This window comes from Eriocheir sinensis, chromosome 57 (assembly GCF_024679095.1).
Source record: "Eriocheir sinensis breed Jianghai 21 chromosome 57, ASM2467909v1, whole genome shotgun sequence".
NCBI lineage: Eukaryota > Metazoa > Arthropoda > Malacostraca > Decapoda > Varunidae > Eriocheir > Eriocheir sinensis.
Window position 1 is genome coordinate 9,864,382 of NC_066565.1, and position 15,118 is coordinate 9,879,499.

Genomic DNA, 15,118 nt, shown 5'->3' on the forward strand with positions numbered 1-15,118 from the left:
CTGAACAGGTAGAAATCATCACCATACGATCACTCGAAGAAAACTAAATGTTTATTTCGATATGTAAGCAGCAAGGGTGATCATAATACAGGTCATATATAAATTACAAACCTGACCTTTACAAAAAAAAGAGTTAATATGTGAAATTAGACGCAGCTGAAGATAAAAAGGAATTCTAATAGGGCTTCTTTTACACGGGATTGAGGTAACACATTTGCAAAGATTGGCTGATCTAAAGAAATATATTTACAAATTCCCAAGTATTCAACAAGTGCCTCACCAAGCAAAGAGTAGTCGGCGGTTTTTTTCGCCGAATTTGCTTATCAATCTCTCGACTGAAATGGGGATATCGTGGTGGACACAGAGGAGGGCAAGCCCGTTCAGGCGCTCTTGGCCGACGGTACTCCTCAGATGCTGGTGCTGGCGTGTGCCTGGGCTTCTTTGATCGTTTGGAAGACCAGAACAGATAATGCCCAGCGCTCCGCTTCTACCTTCACGAGTGTCAGGGATTCAATGTCGAGTTCGTAGAGCTTCGCCACTTGAAGCACAACCGCATGCAACATCCGTTTCTGGGCCTTTGAGGAGTTGCTTGAGCTGAAGTGCGACAGGCACTGTGTCGTCACCGAACCGACTCTTCAACTCAGCCAAGATGTGGTCCATGAATGGAATGTACACCGCCCGGCGGTAGTACTCCTCAGCATTCTCGCACGGAACATTTGATCGCTGGGTCTGTCGTCCACAGAGTCGTGGCACAGGGATGGTGTCATGCGATGACCCCACCTCGACCAAAAGCTCTTCCGCTTTCGTGAACACGTCGTGAAAATGATTCTCCGCATCTGCTCTGAACTTGGCAAAAATGGTCTCGATGCCACGGCATCGGCTGACACCAGGTCGCCATCTTTCCTCTGAAGTTTGGCTCGGCTTGAGTATGTGCCAATATACACTCCACTACAACCAGTCAACGAAAGCAGGAAACACATATGGCGATGAGAAGGAGCCAGCGGTGGCGTCAAGTTCCTCCTCGAGAAAAACAGCGATGACAGGCAGAAATTCAACGAAAACCATCATTCTGTCATGCCTCAATCCACCTGGTGGGGCACAGGGGAACAAGCGTTTCGCACTTGGCCGAGGTAAGCTTGACAACCTCTGTGAAGCGGAGAGAGCGCATATTTGAAGAATGAACGAAGTTGTACACCTGGGTCAGTGTTTGAAGAGCGATCTTCACTTCCTTGACGTCACATGCCTTCGTCAGTACAAGATTCTGCCGGTGGCTAAAGCAGTGGATTGGCTTGGCCAGGGTGTACTTCTTCATGAGTACTGCGGCACACCCTTTGAATGTTCCCACCATGGCACTTGCTCCATCGAAACCAAGTCCCTGCACTTGGCCATGTTCAATCCGAGGTCTTCAACGGTGCACAAAGGAGCCAGGCTAAACCTTTACCGGTGAGGTCATGAGCACGCACAAAGGCAGAAGTCTTCCTTATTTCCTCTTCCAAGTGCCGAATGATGATAGTGGCCTGCACTAAAATTCACTTTCTGCTGGCATGTGAGGAATGAGGTCACAAAGATTTTTCCTAGGCCTATAAATCTTGCTCTATAATATTCAATATATGATTCCGGAACTTAAATACTGAAAATAAATAAAGAAAATCCTGAGTTCTCCAGAAATGCAACAGAAAGGTACCAGTTTTCGTTTTGACTCTCTCAGAAAGTGGACATTTTAGCAGATATGGGGGGGTCATCAACACCCCAGCCTCCCCTAGGAACGGCGTACTACGGCCCTGTACGAGTATGTAGATTGTTAGATGAGTGCGGGGCCATAAGGCGCAGTGCCCATTGTGCCCTGGCCCTGCAGGGTGAAAAATTACATCAGACGCCGAAAAAATTTAGATCTTGCCAGAGCATCCCGTCCACCTCCGCATAGTAAAGCCCAAGGAACCATAGAGGAGGAATTTTTTAAAGTTTGGAGGACAGCGTCCAGAGCTATCTAGCGGCGGCCGGCTTCGCTCCCCAGCTCTCTAGCTTTTTAGGGGTATCTTAAATATATTTTATGTTTTCTCAATTCATGGGTATTTCAAATATTTTAGTTATCCTAATATCTTTTTTAGGGCCAGGTCATCTGGCTCCCCACCCCCATATCCGTGCCTGCATATGCCTACAGCCGACGACACATTCTGTATTATACAGTAGAGCCCCATTTAGCGCAAGAATTAGGTGGATGAACGCGGTGCGGTCGCGCTAACTGAATTCGCGCTAATTGAATAAAGTAACCAATATGAAAAAAGTTATTTGGTGCACACGTGGGTCTGACTTTTGGGTTTGATAATTACTCAAAATAATCAGTCATCAGTTATCGAGCCGTGATGGTGACTCTTGCGGCCCAAAGGTGGTGGCGGCGGCAGCAAGTGGGTGTGACAAGAGTTCGGCCCCAGCAAAGGTTCGGCGGGCAGGGTGTGGGCGTGTGTGGGCGTCGTGCCCGGCCAGGCCGACATCACACTCGTTATTATCGAGCGTGTTACGGTGACAGTGGCCACACAATCAATAGTGACGCCTTGCCTCATCTGCCCTGCCGCGGCAGGTACGAGTGACACCCCGCGAAGTCGATGCAGCGACGCCCGAGGATGGCAGCAGAGGCGACGGCGTTGTCGGGACACGGAGTGCGACAGTAGCTGCTGCAGTGCCACACAGGCGGCTACCTGTACACCGCCCCCAACACGAGGCAGCAGGTGAGGCGGGCAGCCTCCGAGGGGGGCAGGACGACGTTAGAGAGCATGAGAGACTGGGACCATGTGGGAAGTGGTGGTGGGGGGCTGTGTTGTGGTGTGAGGCAGGCAGCAGGCTACCACGCATCATGGGGGCTTGGCGCAATTTTCAAAATTCAGTCGTGGTGGCTGCTCGCGGTAACTGAGGCTTTTGTGCTAATTAATTTTTTCTTGGTAGATGATGACTCGCGCTAATTGCGGTTCGCGCTAATTGATCTCGCGCTAAGTGGGGCTCTACTGTAGTTGCAGCACATTATAAGTGAGTCAGTTATGTACCGACTATCCACATACACTCAAGATTTTCTGAGGGGGGGGGGGAAGTGAGTGCAGAGGTGAAGGAAGATTTGGCAAAATCCTACAGGGATGTCTTGAAGACAGAGGAATCAAAGGTTTGCAGTGGGTCTAGTACTGAAGGAGCTACTGCTTTTGGGCTCCTCAATGCTCATAATGGTAAAGAACTGTTGGATAAAACTACCAATCAAGTAAAAAATAGATTAGACAGGAAAAACAACATTGTCTTGTATGGTATCCCAGAGAAGGTGAAAGAGGGCATGAACTTGGCAATTAGGTCTGAAAAAATTGAGCATGACAGGCTAATTTTCATAGAATTATGCAGTGAGATGGGCTTGACATGTTTGGACAGTGATATTCAGGAGATAAGACGAATTGGAAGATACAAGGGAGAAACAGAACAGAGTAGCCTACCAAGGCTCATAGTGGTGACTCTGAGAGGATCCTTGAAAGAAAGGATTATGAGATGCCAAAGGTGAAATATTTAGGAAGGTTGGTGTGTCTCATGATATGACCATTGAGGAAAGGAAAAGAGAGAAGGAACTCAGAGCAAATGCCGGAAAGAAAAACGCCGAGGAGAAAGATTCGGGAAACTACTATGTAGTAAGAGGAAGTCCCTGGAACCGGCATATACTGAAGGTAAAAAAGGTGGAGGAAGGTGATAGAGGAACCACAAGCATAATCCAAAATTAAATATGTACATCTGGTTCAAGTAAATCAGACTTTCATGTGTTACTTTGTAATGTCGATGTATTAACTAATGATAAGATAGTGGAGCTGGGAGCAAAAGTTGAAGAGTTACAGACACCCCCTCATGTGATAGCGTTACAGGAAGTCAAACCAAAAAATCATCGTTTTGATAGAGACATTGCGGAGTATAATAACTTTGAAGGGTATGAGAGCATTGGAAAAATCTACCACTTGAGGATAAGGAAGAGGACTGATAGTATATATAAATAAGGATATAGCCTATGACATTATCCAGATGAAAGAGGAAGCTTGCAAGTATATAGCAGTTAAGATCAAATGTAAAAATGAGGAACTATTGTTCACGTCTATTTATAGGAGCCCAAGCAGTGATAATGAAAATAACGAAAAAATACTGAAGTTACTACAAGAAACCAGCGAATACAGTGCAAGGCACAAAATTATTGTTGGCGATTTCAACTTGCCTAATAAATGCTATTAAGGACACCGAGCAGACCATTGCTCAGAATGTCAAACAAACCTAAGATATTCTGGAAGTACGTACAGTCAAAGACTAAGTCATCAGTGGGCGAATGTGACCTTTATACGAATACTGAAAAAACAGCCAAAACACAAAGCGACGAACAAAAAAGTGAGGGTGCTGGCGAACTTCTATAGTACTGTTTTTACCGAGGAACCTGATGGGATGACACCCAACGTTGATATTAAGAATGTTCCTCCCTTACCAGTCATAGAATTTACATGTGATGCTATAGAAAGAGTGATCGATAAAATGCAACGTCATAAGTCTCCAGGCCCAGAGGGGTTGCACCCACGGGTGATAAAAGAGGTGAAGGGAATAATTTCCCCGCCACTCAGGAAGATATTCATGTTGTCGCTGCAGAGCAATGAGTTACCTGAAGACTGGAAAATCGCGAACATCACACCGATCTATAAGAAGGGCGACAGAAATGAACCAGGTAATTACAGACCTGTGAGTTTGACCTGTGTCATATGAAAAATAATGGAAACCATAATAAGAGAAAAAATTTTGAGCGTTTGAAGAATTATCAACTACTCAGCAGAAAACAATACGGATTCATGACGGGCAGATCAACGGTGCTGCAGCTTATTACCGTGCTACACAAATGGACGCAGTATCTGGATGAAGGTAGCGCTGTGGATGTTGCATATTGCCATTTGCTAAAGCATTTGATAAAGTTCCACATTGGAGATTAATTGAGAAAATAAAAGTTATAACATCAGGTGCAACTTTTTAAACTGGATAGCAGCGTTCTTGACAGAGAGAAAACACAGAGTTATAGTAAATGGAGAAGAATCAGACTGGCAAATGGTTACTAGTGGAGTGCCCCAAGGCTCAGTGCTTGGACCACTGTTGTTCATTATGTACATAAATGATCTACCAAATGTAGTACTCAACAGCGAATTATTTTTGTACGCTGCCGATACAAAGGTCTTCAGACAAACTGGTAAGAGAGAGGACTGTGTTAGACTCCAGGAAGATCTCTACAGGATGCAACATTGGTCGGGGAAGTGGTTGTTGGAGTTCCACCCTGAAAAGTGCAGTGCTATGAGGCTAGGAACATCAAATGGCTGTTCGTCGACAATTGGGACCTCTTCTTTGGCAACGACGCCCTCTACGCCCGTGACGGGATACACTTGACGTTCAAGGGTGTTAAGGCTCTCTAAGACTCCCTTGAGCGAGCAATTGATACCCTGAGGGATTTTTAGTATAGGCGAGGGGAGGGTAATGTGAGCAATGGGAGGGTAATGGAAGAGAACATCTAGCTCATAATATAACCAGGCAGCTTAGAAGTAATTATAGGGGAGTAACAGAGGGCAGGCTAAGAATCTTCTATACTAACAGCAGGAGCCTCAGAAACAAGACAGACTTACTAAGGGTGAAGCTTGTTCAGAAAATTTTGACATAATAGCGATCACTGAGACATGGATAGACACTGCCAATAGAAATTTTAGATCAAATTTGAAATAACGGGTTATCAGATGTTTCACAAAGACAGAAGGGGCAGAAAGGGAGGCAGAGTTGCGCTATATGTTAAAGACTCACTTAAATGTTTAGTTGACAATTCAGTCAAAACTAACATGGATTCAGAATCAGTTTGGGTGGACGTTTACAAAGGGAAAGAAAAATTAACTCTGGGAGGCCACCCAGCCTTAACAGGCAGGACACGAATATATTACTACAGGAGATTGGCAGGGCGAGTAGGAGTAGAAATGTCTGCGTAATGGGGGACTTTAATTATAGGAATATAGACTGGGAAGACCTAGTGGGTGACCTGGAAGCCGAGGACTTTCTTGAAGTTATACAAGATAATTTCCTTAAGCAGGTAGTTACTGAGCCTACCAGAGGAGATAACACATTAGACTTAGTCCTAACCAATAATGGGAACTTGCTACGTGAGTAGGAAGTGGGCGGAGGATTAGGAAATAGTGACCACAGAACGGTTCGTTTTAGCTTAGACTGGGCGGTAACCCGCGAACCAAACCCAGTGTTAGTGCCAGATTTTCAGAAGAGCAAATTACGAGGGGCTTCGAAGACATCTTGAAGGGGTAAACTGGGATAATTTAGGGATTCATGAGGGCCAGAACTGTGGATTGGAGAGCCAGGAGAACCAGGTAGAAATGTCTTACAATAATTTAGTTAGAGTAATAGTAGAGGGGCAAGGACAGCATATACCACAGCGAACACTTAGAAAACAATGATCCTAAGTGGATGACTCGTGGACTAAAACACGAGATTGGGTTAAAGAAGGGAATTTATCAGAAAATAAAGAATGGTGAAACACATCTCAGGGGCCGGTACGTCGAACTATCTAGATTAGTTAAGAAAAACACCAGGATAGCAAAAGGAACTATGAGATCAAAGTAGCAAATGAGGCGAAAAGTAATCCTAAGGGCTACTTTCAGATGTATTGAACAAAAACATGGGAGAAAATTGGACCGCTGAAAACAAACACAGGGGAGCTAGTAGAAAATTAAGAAAATATGAGCACATTGTTGAATGACTACTTCCTTTCAGTATTCACACAGGAGGATCGAACGACTATACCGGAAAGGGTTCAGGTGTACGAGGGCGGGGATGGCGATAAGTTGAGGGATATAATCATTACCAGGCAAGTAGTTCAGGATGAGATAGATAAGCTTAAGAAGAACAAGTCGCCAGGTCTAACAGGATATTTCGAGGGTATTAAAGGAATTAGATGATGTACTCAGTGACCCACTAACCGACATCTTTAAGATGTCGGTACATACTATGTGCCCAGACTATGGACAGTAGCTAATGTGACGCCGATTTTCAAAAAAGGGACAGGTCAATTGCTTCAAACTATCACCCAATTAGCTTAACATCGGTTATAGGCAAGATGCTGAAGTCCATGATAGCCAGGAACATTCAGGAACATTTAGAGAAACGTAGCTTAATTCACGACTCGCAGCATGTGTTCAGGAAAGGTAGGTCATGCCTCACCAATCTCTTGTCCTTCTACAATAAAGTATTTGAGGCGGTAGACAGAGATGAAAATTATTATGTAATATATCTTGATTTTAGTAAAGCGTTTGACAAAGTTCCTCACCAACAACTGTTGCTTAAACTACAGGCTCACGAAGAAGAGGGTAAAGTTTTGAACTGGGTCAAGGCGTGGCTTAGCAATAGGAAGCAAAGAGTGCAAATCAATGGTAAAATATCTGACTGGGGATGCGTTACGAGTGGGGTCCCACAAGGTTCAGTATTAGGTCCACTTTTGTTTATTATTTATATCAATGACTTAGATACAGGAATAAATAGTGATATCAGTAAGTTTGTAGATGATGCCAAGATCGGTAGAATAACTGAGTCAGATCAGGTCGCTAGTATTCTCCAGGATGAACTAAACAGATTGTATGACTGGGCGGATAAATGGCAGATGGAGTTCATTGTAGGAAAGTGCAGTATTCTGAGTGTGGTAGGAACAACCCCTCACATAACTATTGCTTAATGACACTCCCATAAGCAGGTCTGGGTGCGAGAGGGAGTTAGGGGTCATAGTGAGCTCTGATCTCCGTCCAAGGGCACACTGCATTCAATCTAGAAATCGAGCAAACTGGGATTTATTTCAAGGAGTGTAAGTAACAGAAGCGCCGAAGTTTTCCTCAAACTATATTTAGCATTAGTTAGACCTCATCTTGATTATGCGGTTCAGTTCTGGTCACCTTACTATAGAATGGATATCATAATGTTAGAATCGGTGCAAAGGAGGATGACTAAGATGATTCAGGGGTCAAGAAACTTGCCATACGAGGAAAGACTCAAACAGTTAAACTTGCATTCTCTTGAAAGGAGAAGAGTGCTTTGAGACATGATCTAGGTTTATAAATGGATGAAGGGCTTTAATAAGGAGACATTCAAAAGGTTTTGTTGGTAAAAAAAAACCGGTAGGACACAGTAATGGGTTTAAACTGAATAAATTCAGATTCAACAGGGACACAGGCAAAATTGGTTTTACAAACAGGGTGCTGGATGAGTGGAATAGGCTTACCAGTCACGTGGTGAGTGCCAATACAATTGTCACATTCAAAATAGACTAGATAAATTCATGGACAGCGATATTAGGTGGGGTTAGATACACAGGAGCTTAGGGTCAAAGGAGCTGCCTCTACAGAATGGACATCAACTTGCTAGAACCAGTTCAGAGGAGGATGACCAAGATGATTCAGGGGCTGAGGAACCTCCCATATCAAAATAGGCTGAAACATCTAAACTTACATTCACTAGAAAGACGAAGAGTGCGGGGAGATTTCATAGAAGTATTCAAATGAGTCAAGGGTTACAACAAAAGCGATATAAGTAAAGTACTGAAAATTAGCCAGCAGGATAGAACTCGCAGTAATGGATTTAAATTAGAGGCAAAACTTAAGAATAACCACTCCAAACCAATATTCGTAGTAATTTAGCACGTGAAAGAATTAGTATTAGAATGCATTTTCGTATACATTTTACCTTGGGGAGGGGCCAGGGGGGCAAGCCTCTTTAATTATAGAGTTAGGTGGCTTGGATTTTCTAAGCCCATTGTTATTGTTTCACAACCGCCTCTATACACAGACTGAGCCTCATACCTGCCTTGCAGTGCACCCTACAAACTAGTTCCTAAGTCAGTAATATCCAAAATGCGCATGGATTATAACGATTTCGGACAAAAAAACGGTCTTTTAAGAGTTTTAAGTTATTTTTTCTCTATATTAAAGCAACTAATGCCGCAGCTATTTGTATTTTCTAATGCATTCGTAAAATGTTACTACGCGAGGGTATCAGCGGCGGCACCTAACGGTGGGTTCCTGAAGTCAGTTGTTTTCAAGCCGCCATAATGGATGGAAGCCCTGACACTCACTCCCTGAAAATATCCGTCTACTTTACCTTTCGGTAAGTGTTAACTCAGTATTTAACCTCTTTGTTGGTGTGCATGTAGGTTGACAAAGGACCGATTACTATCCCAGTACCGGGCCCAACAAAGACACGGGCGTGTCAAGTGTAACATATGGTGTGACAAGCACGTGTCAGAAAACGAACGGATATTGTTCGATGCGCGATACTTATAGTGGAATTTGAGTAAAATGGAGGCCAGGGTCATACGTAGCAGTCGGTAGGTCACTCCCGCGTCAGTTAACATCAGGAGCGTCAGTTCGATCTGGATGACAGCTGTCACAAATCTGTTTTATTTTGTACCTTAAACTACTCGGTAAAAATTATCTAGCATCAACATACAAGAAGTGGATGGGTTAACCGTCACTATTGTACCATATGTAATTATGAAACATGACATTTCCCAAGAGTTGCTCGACTACGATTGGGGTGGTGAGTGGGGTTCAACTCGCTGACCATCTAATTACACGCCTTACACTCGTCAACAGACCGCTGCAGCGGCTACTGCGTTATATAGGAATAGATTACAAGAGTATACGTCAGAATTTCCTTTCTTTAGAGACTAGGATTTTTCCCGATTTTGGGGATTTTGTAGGGACATTTTGAAAGCCCATTTTTCAGTGATTTGGCCGTCCACCACCAAAACCACTGTTCCCTACAGGATTAATCGAATAACGACCACCAAAACCACAGCTCTCTAAAGGGATTAATCGAGCTAACGCCGCCGCCGCAAAATAGCTCGCATTCATTACCTACCGTATGAAACATCACTAGGGCTTCATATATTGTTTTTCTACAAACGTGTGGTTAGCGACGGCAGCAGTTGCAACGGTACGCTTGGTTAGTGTTGGTGCGCTTGGTTAGCGATGGTACGCTTGGTTAGCGATGGTACACTTGGTTAGTGATGGTACGCTTGGTTGTGACTAGCCACGCATGTGAGACCAGGTCCACCATGCGTGGTTATTTTTAGAACCGTAGCCCAACGCTGCCGTGCTGAGGGCAGGTATAGCCAGGCCTGTTCAGCCAAGTCCCGGATGACCTTGAGTCATGGCTCAGGGCTGTTTTGGGTGATTAACCATGGTATGCTTGGTTGGCGATTAGCCCACGCATGTGAGTATACGGTAGGATTTTCCCTACTTTCGAAACTAGAATTTTTCCTGATTTAGGGATTTTTCAAGGGAAATTTTGGAAGGCCATTTTCAGTGATATGGGCTCCTCCCCTAATACCCGGTTCCCCACAGTTCCCCAGGCTTGTCTTGGGGATTGGAGGCTGAGAGAATGATGGAGGGGTGGAGTGGTGATTCTTAAGATTTACCCAGCAATCACATAGTTAGTGCAGGGACGATAGCTTGTTTTAAGAGTAGACTGGATAGCTACATGGACGAGGACGACAGGTGGCAGTGAGGTGTGGGTGCAGTAGGGTGACGGGGTACTGGATGCGTGCCTAGTACCGCCGGTATAACGAGGATCAAGCCTCTACCTGTAACCCTAACTACACCTCACCCATCGTGAGTAGTGGGGATTCTGGAGCTGCCTGTGTAGGCCACCCGGCCTCTTGCAGTTTCCTATGTTCTTATGTTCTTATGAGTGGAGGGCGGCCTGTCTTGTGCAGGACAGCTTACCTACTTCTGCTGCATGAGAAGGTTAAGACTTCCAGCGGCAGTGGTGGAGGTGTTGTCCTGGCAGTGTTGGGGCTGAGGGTGACGCTGGCCAGCAGGTCCCCAGCGCTGGCCCGTGGGTGTGGAGCCTTCGTCGTCTTCTCCTTCTGGGGTGTTTTAGGGGGCTGGTTGGGCAGGGCCAGAAGGGATGCGGCGTGTGCTCTCTTGCTCTTGCTGTACAGGTGACCCGTTGGAGAGTCAGGCCTTCGCATCGACACAACCTGTAAAAATTAAACAAAACAAGCAGTATCCATTACACATCTTCAATTCCTATTTCTTGCATACCACACCTTTTCCAGAAAACTCTTCATGGCTTCTATAATTCTATCATTTGCTTCATCACTCAGTCCCAGCAGCAGCAGCATCCATTCCCTCTCTGTTCCTGCAATCCTCCCATTCACATCCCAGCCCATCTCCTCAGTGCCTCACTCAGACCGTCACCTTTCACTGCACTGTCTATCTCTCTCTTCCACTTTCTCGCATCCCATTCTAGATCCTCACTGTTGCTGTCAGTCATTTTCCATTCAAAGAAACGCCTCCCTTCCTCTCTGCTCACCCACCTGACTCGCATACCACTGTCACCAACCATTCTCATGCAGTTCTTAATCCATTTGCTCTCATGCACCTCCACAAGTAAACCTTCCGTGCCAGCCTCGCGTCATCCATTCGTTCCAGTCTGACTTTGTATCTAAGGTAGCCTTCCTAAATCTTTCCCTAAGGTGCTCCACCCATATATCACCCTCAAAGCTTCACCGCCTCATACCTTGGTGCATTCAAAGCTAACGTGTCACCTGGCAGCGTTGCCAACTGGAACTATAATTCCGCTACACACGAGCCTAAAACACGCTACATTGGACCACAAACGATACAACTTGTAAATATATTTCCACATCAGACGAAATAATGTTATCTGCTGGTTGCTGTATAGCCAGGTACCCAGGAAACACGAATCTGGCAGTGCAGTGCATTATACAGGTATAAGGAATTTACGTGGGTTGGGGGTCGTCATTTCCTGCGTACAATACACACACATGTTTTGGCAGCACAATGCCTTACAGGTGTGTGTCATAAATGAGTTGGGGCGGAATTATGGGCAAGACAGACAGCCTGACCACAGGAAGGCACCATGACGGCAACACACCTGCCTGACGGCCCCATGCACACGCCTGCCCTGGCAGCCCCACCTGCCCTGATGGCCCCACACCTGCCCTGATGGCCCCACACCTGCCCTGACGATCTCACACCTGCCGTGATGTCCCCACACCTAGCTGCCTGACGATCGCACCTTTTACCTGCCCGATGGCCCCACACCTGCCCTGACAGTCACACACCTGCTGACCGCCCAACACGTACCTGCCCTGACAGTCACACACCTGCAGCGGCCCACCTGCCTGGACAGTCCCACACCTGCCATGACGGCCCCTACACAGCCACACCTGCCCTCACGATCGCACACTTGCCCTGACGGCCCAACACCTGCCCTGACAGTCCCACCTGCCGTGACGGCTAACACCTGCCCTGACAGTCCCACACCTGCCATGACGGCCCCACCTGCCCTGACTGTCCCACCTGCCATGATGGCCCAACACCTGCCATGATGGCCCCACACCTGCCCTGACTGTCCCACCTGCCGCGACGGCCCAATACCTGCCCTGACAGTCCCACACCTGCCATGACGGCCCCACCTGCCATGACAGTCCCACACCTGCCGTGACGGCCCAACACCTGCCTTGACGGTCCCACACCTGCCGTGATGGCCCAACACCTGGCCTGACAGTCCCACGCCTGCCCTGACAGACCCACACCTGCCTTGAAAGCCCAACACCTGCCTGACAGTCCCACCTGCCATGATGGCCCCACACCTGCCATGACAGTCCCACACCTGCATGATCGCTCACCACCTGCCATGATGGCCCAACACCTGCTCTAACAGTCCCACACCAGCAATGATGGCCCCACACCTGCCATGACAATCGCGCACACCTGCCCTGACAACCTCGATCACACCTGCCCTGACAGTCCCACACCTGCCATGACGGCCCATGCCTGCCCTGACGATCCCACACTTGCCCTGACCGACTGCCCAACACCTGGCATGACAGTCCCACTCCTGCCCTGACAGTCCCACACCTGCCTTGACAGCCCCACACCTGCCGTGATGTGCGGCCCCACACCTGCACGATGACGTATGGCCCCATCTGCCTCACAGTCCCACGCTTGCTGACGGCCCCACACCTGCCGTGACGATCAACACCTCCCATGATGGGCCCACACCTACCGTGACAACCCCAAACCTGCACTGACGACACAGCACCAGCCCTGACACACCCACACTTGCCTTGGCAGAGACCACACCTGCCTGACAGCCCCAAACCTGCTCTGACAATCCCACACCTGCCCTGACATTGTCACACCTGCTTTGAATGCCCCACACCTGCCCTGACGATCAACACCTTCCATGATGGCCCCACACCTACCCTGACGACCCCAAACCTGCACTGGTGACACCACACCTGCCCTGGCAGCCCCACACCTGGCCTGACAAGCCCACACCAGCCTGACATCCTCACACCTGCCCTGACAGTCCCACGCCTGCCTTGACAGCCCCACACCTGTCCTGACAATAATCCTTGATGGGCCCACGCCTGCCCTGCCAACCCCTATACCTGCTCTGATGACCCCACACCTGTACTGATGACCCCATATCATTGCCCTATTTCGGACAATCTATCGTCTGGTGCAGTGGTTCCCCAATCTGGGGGCATGCCTCCTTGGGGGCGTGAGCTAGGTAAAGAGAGGGCGTGATTCCATCTGCCAAAATTGCAGTTTTTGAAATAAACACACACACACACATGAAGGGTAACAAATGATGTGGGGTGTGAGGATTTCTTATAAATCAATAGGGGCATCATGTGAAAAGTTTGGGGAGCCACTGGTCTAGTGTCTTTATTTCCTTGGCATTGGCTTATATGTGTCTGTTATTCAGGGGAAGGGACAGTTAGTTCACGTATTATTTCCCCATTTCATGTAACATAATCTATCACCTTACGTCATTTCTTTCCCAGTAGTTCTTTGTATTTTTCCAGCAGTTTGTCATTTTTTCTTTCTGTTCCTGTCAAGAGATTTTGCCATAATTCAGAGGAAGGAGGAAGCACGCTGGTCTGTTGTGTTTCATCTCATAATGTCCTTTTCGTAATTTCCAGCAGCAGCTTCCAATTATATTTTCACTTTGCCTGTCCTTTATCTTCAGAGGTTTGCGATTATGCTGTTACTTACTGTCTGGAAAGTACTGCCTTCGTTGTGAGGATGGAAGAAGTAGCTATATTATCCTCTGTATTAGTATAACTACACACTATTATTCCATGATGTAATCTATTGCAATGTATCTTTTGTACTTTCAGCAGCCTGCAATCATGCCTTTCCTTCCTGTATTAATTAGCTGAGGATGGAAGAAGTAGCTACATATCATCCTCTGTATATACTATTAGAAGTAACTACACTATTATCCATATTGTAATCTATTGCAATGTATCTTTTTATACTTTTCCAGCTTGACCTGCAATCATGCCCTTCCTTCCTGTATTAATTGTGAGGATGGAAAATGTAGCTTCCCCATATCATCCTCAGTATGTACTATTAGAGGTAGGTACATACTTTTTCCATACTGTAATCTATCGTAATGTATTGTATTGTATTTTCCAGCAGCCTGCAATCATGCCCTTCCTTCTGTCTTGATCTTCCAACACTCAGTTCTAAGCACACAAGCACATATTTATCTTATTCCACCCCTTTGTTCTTCCCTTCCCTTCCTCAGTATCTAACCTTTTTCCTTGTTGGTTTCCATGAATAAGTTTTTTCCTTATTGAGTATGTCTTCCTAATATGTAACAACTATTATTGGTCATTTATGTTTTTGTTTGTTTGTTCTATGGTTCCACACACACACACACACACACACATGCATACAGACACACACCACAGAATTCAGTTTGGGAATTCTATTTCTCTCATCAGCTTCCTATCACCCCTGTCTTGCCTGTAGAACCAGAGAGCCTCTTGGACGGCGGCCCCCAGCCCATTAGCGGAACAGGCGAATTTTATTTATAGTGGCTGCCGTGATGTGACTCCTGCTTCATTTACTGCCCTCAGCTGTTTTGTTTATACCATAGAAAAAATGTGAGGCATACATTCAGGAGGCAGTGGCTGAAGTGGTTAGCGTGCCAGCCTCGCATTCGGTGCGTTGTCCATGATGGTTCGAATCACCGTAGCTAACCACCTGGGATT

At 46.5% G+C, this 15,118-nt stretch overlaps 1 protein-coding gene across 16 annotated transcripts in view; it reads right to left on the reverse strand.

The window, feature by feature from the left end:
• Window positions 1–15,118, reverse strand: part of LOC126984856 (gastrula zinc finger protein XlCGF46.1-like) — a 91,757-nt gene that overhangs the window by 49,679 nt on the left and 26,960 nt on the right. The gene's annotated exons all lie outside the window — the stretch shown is intronic.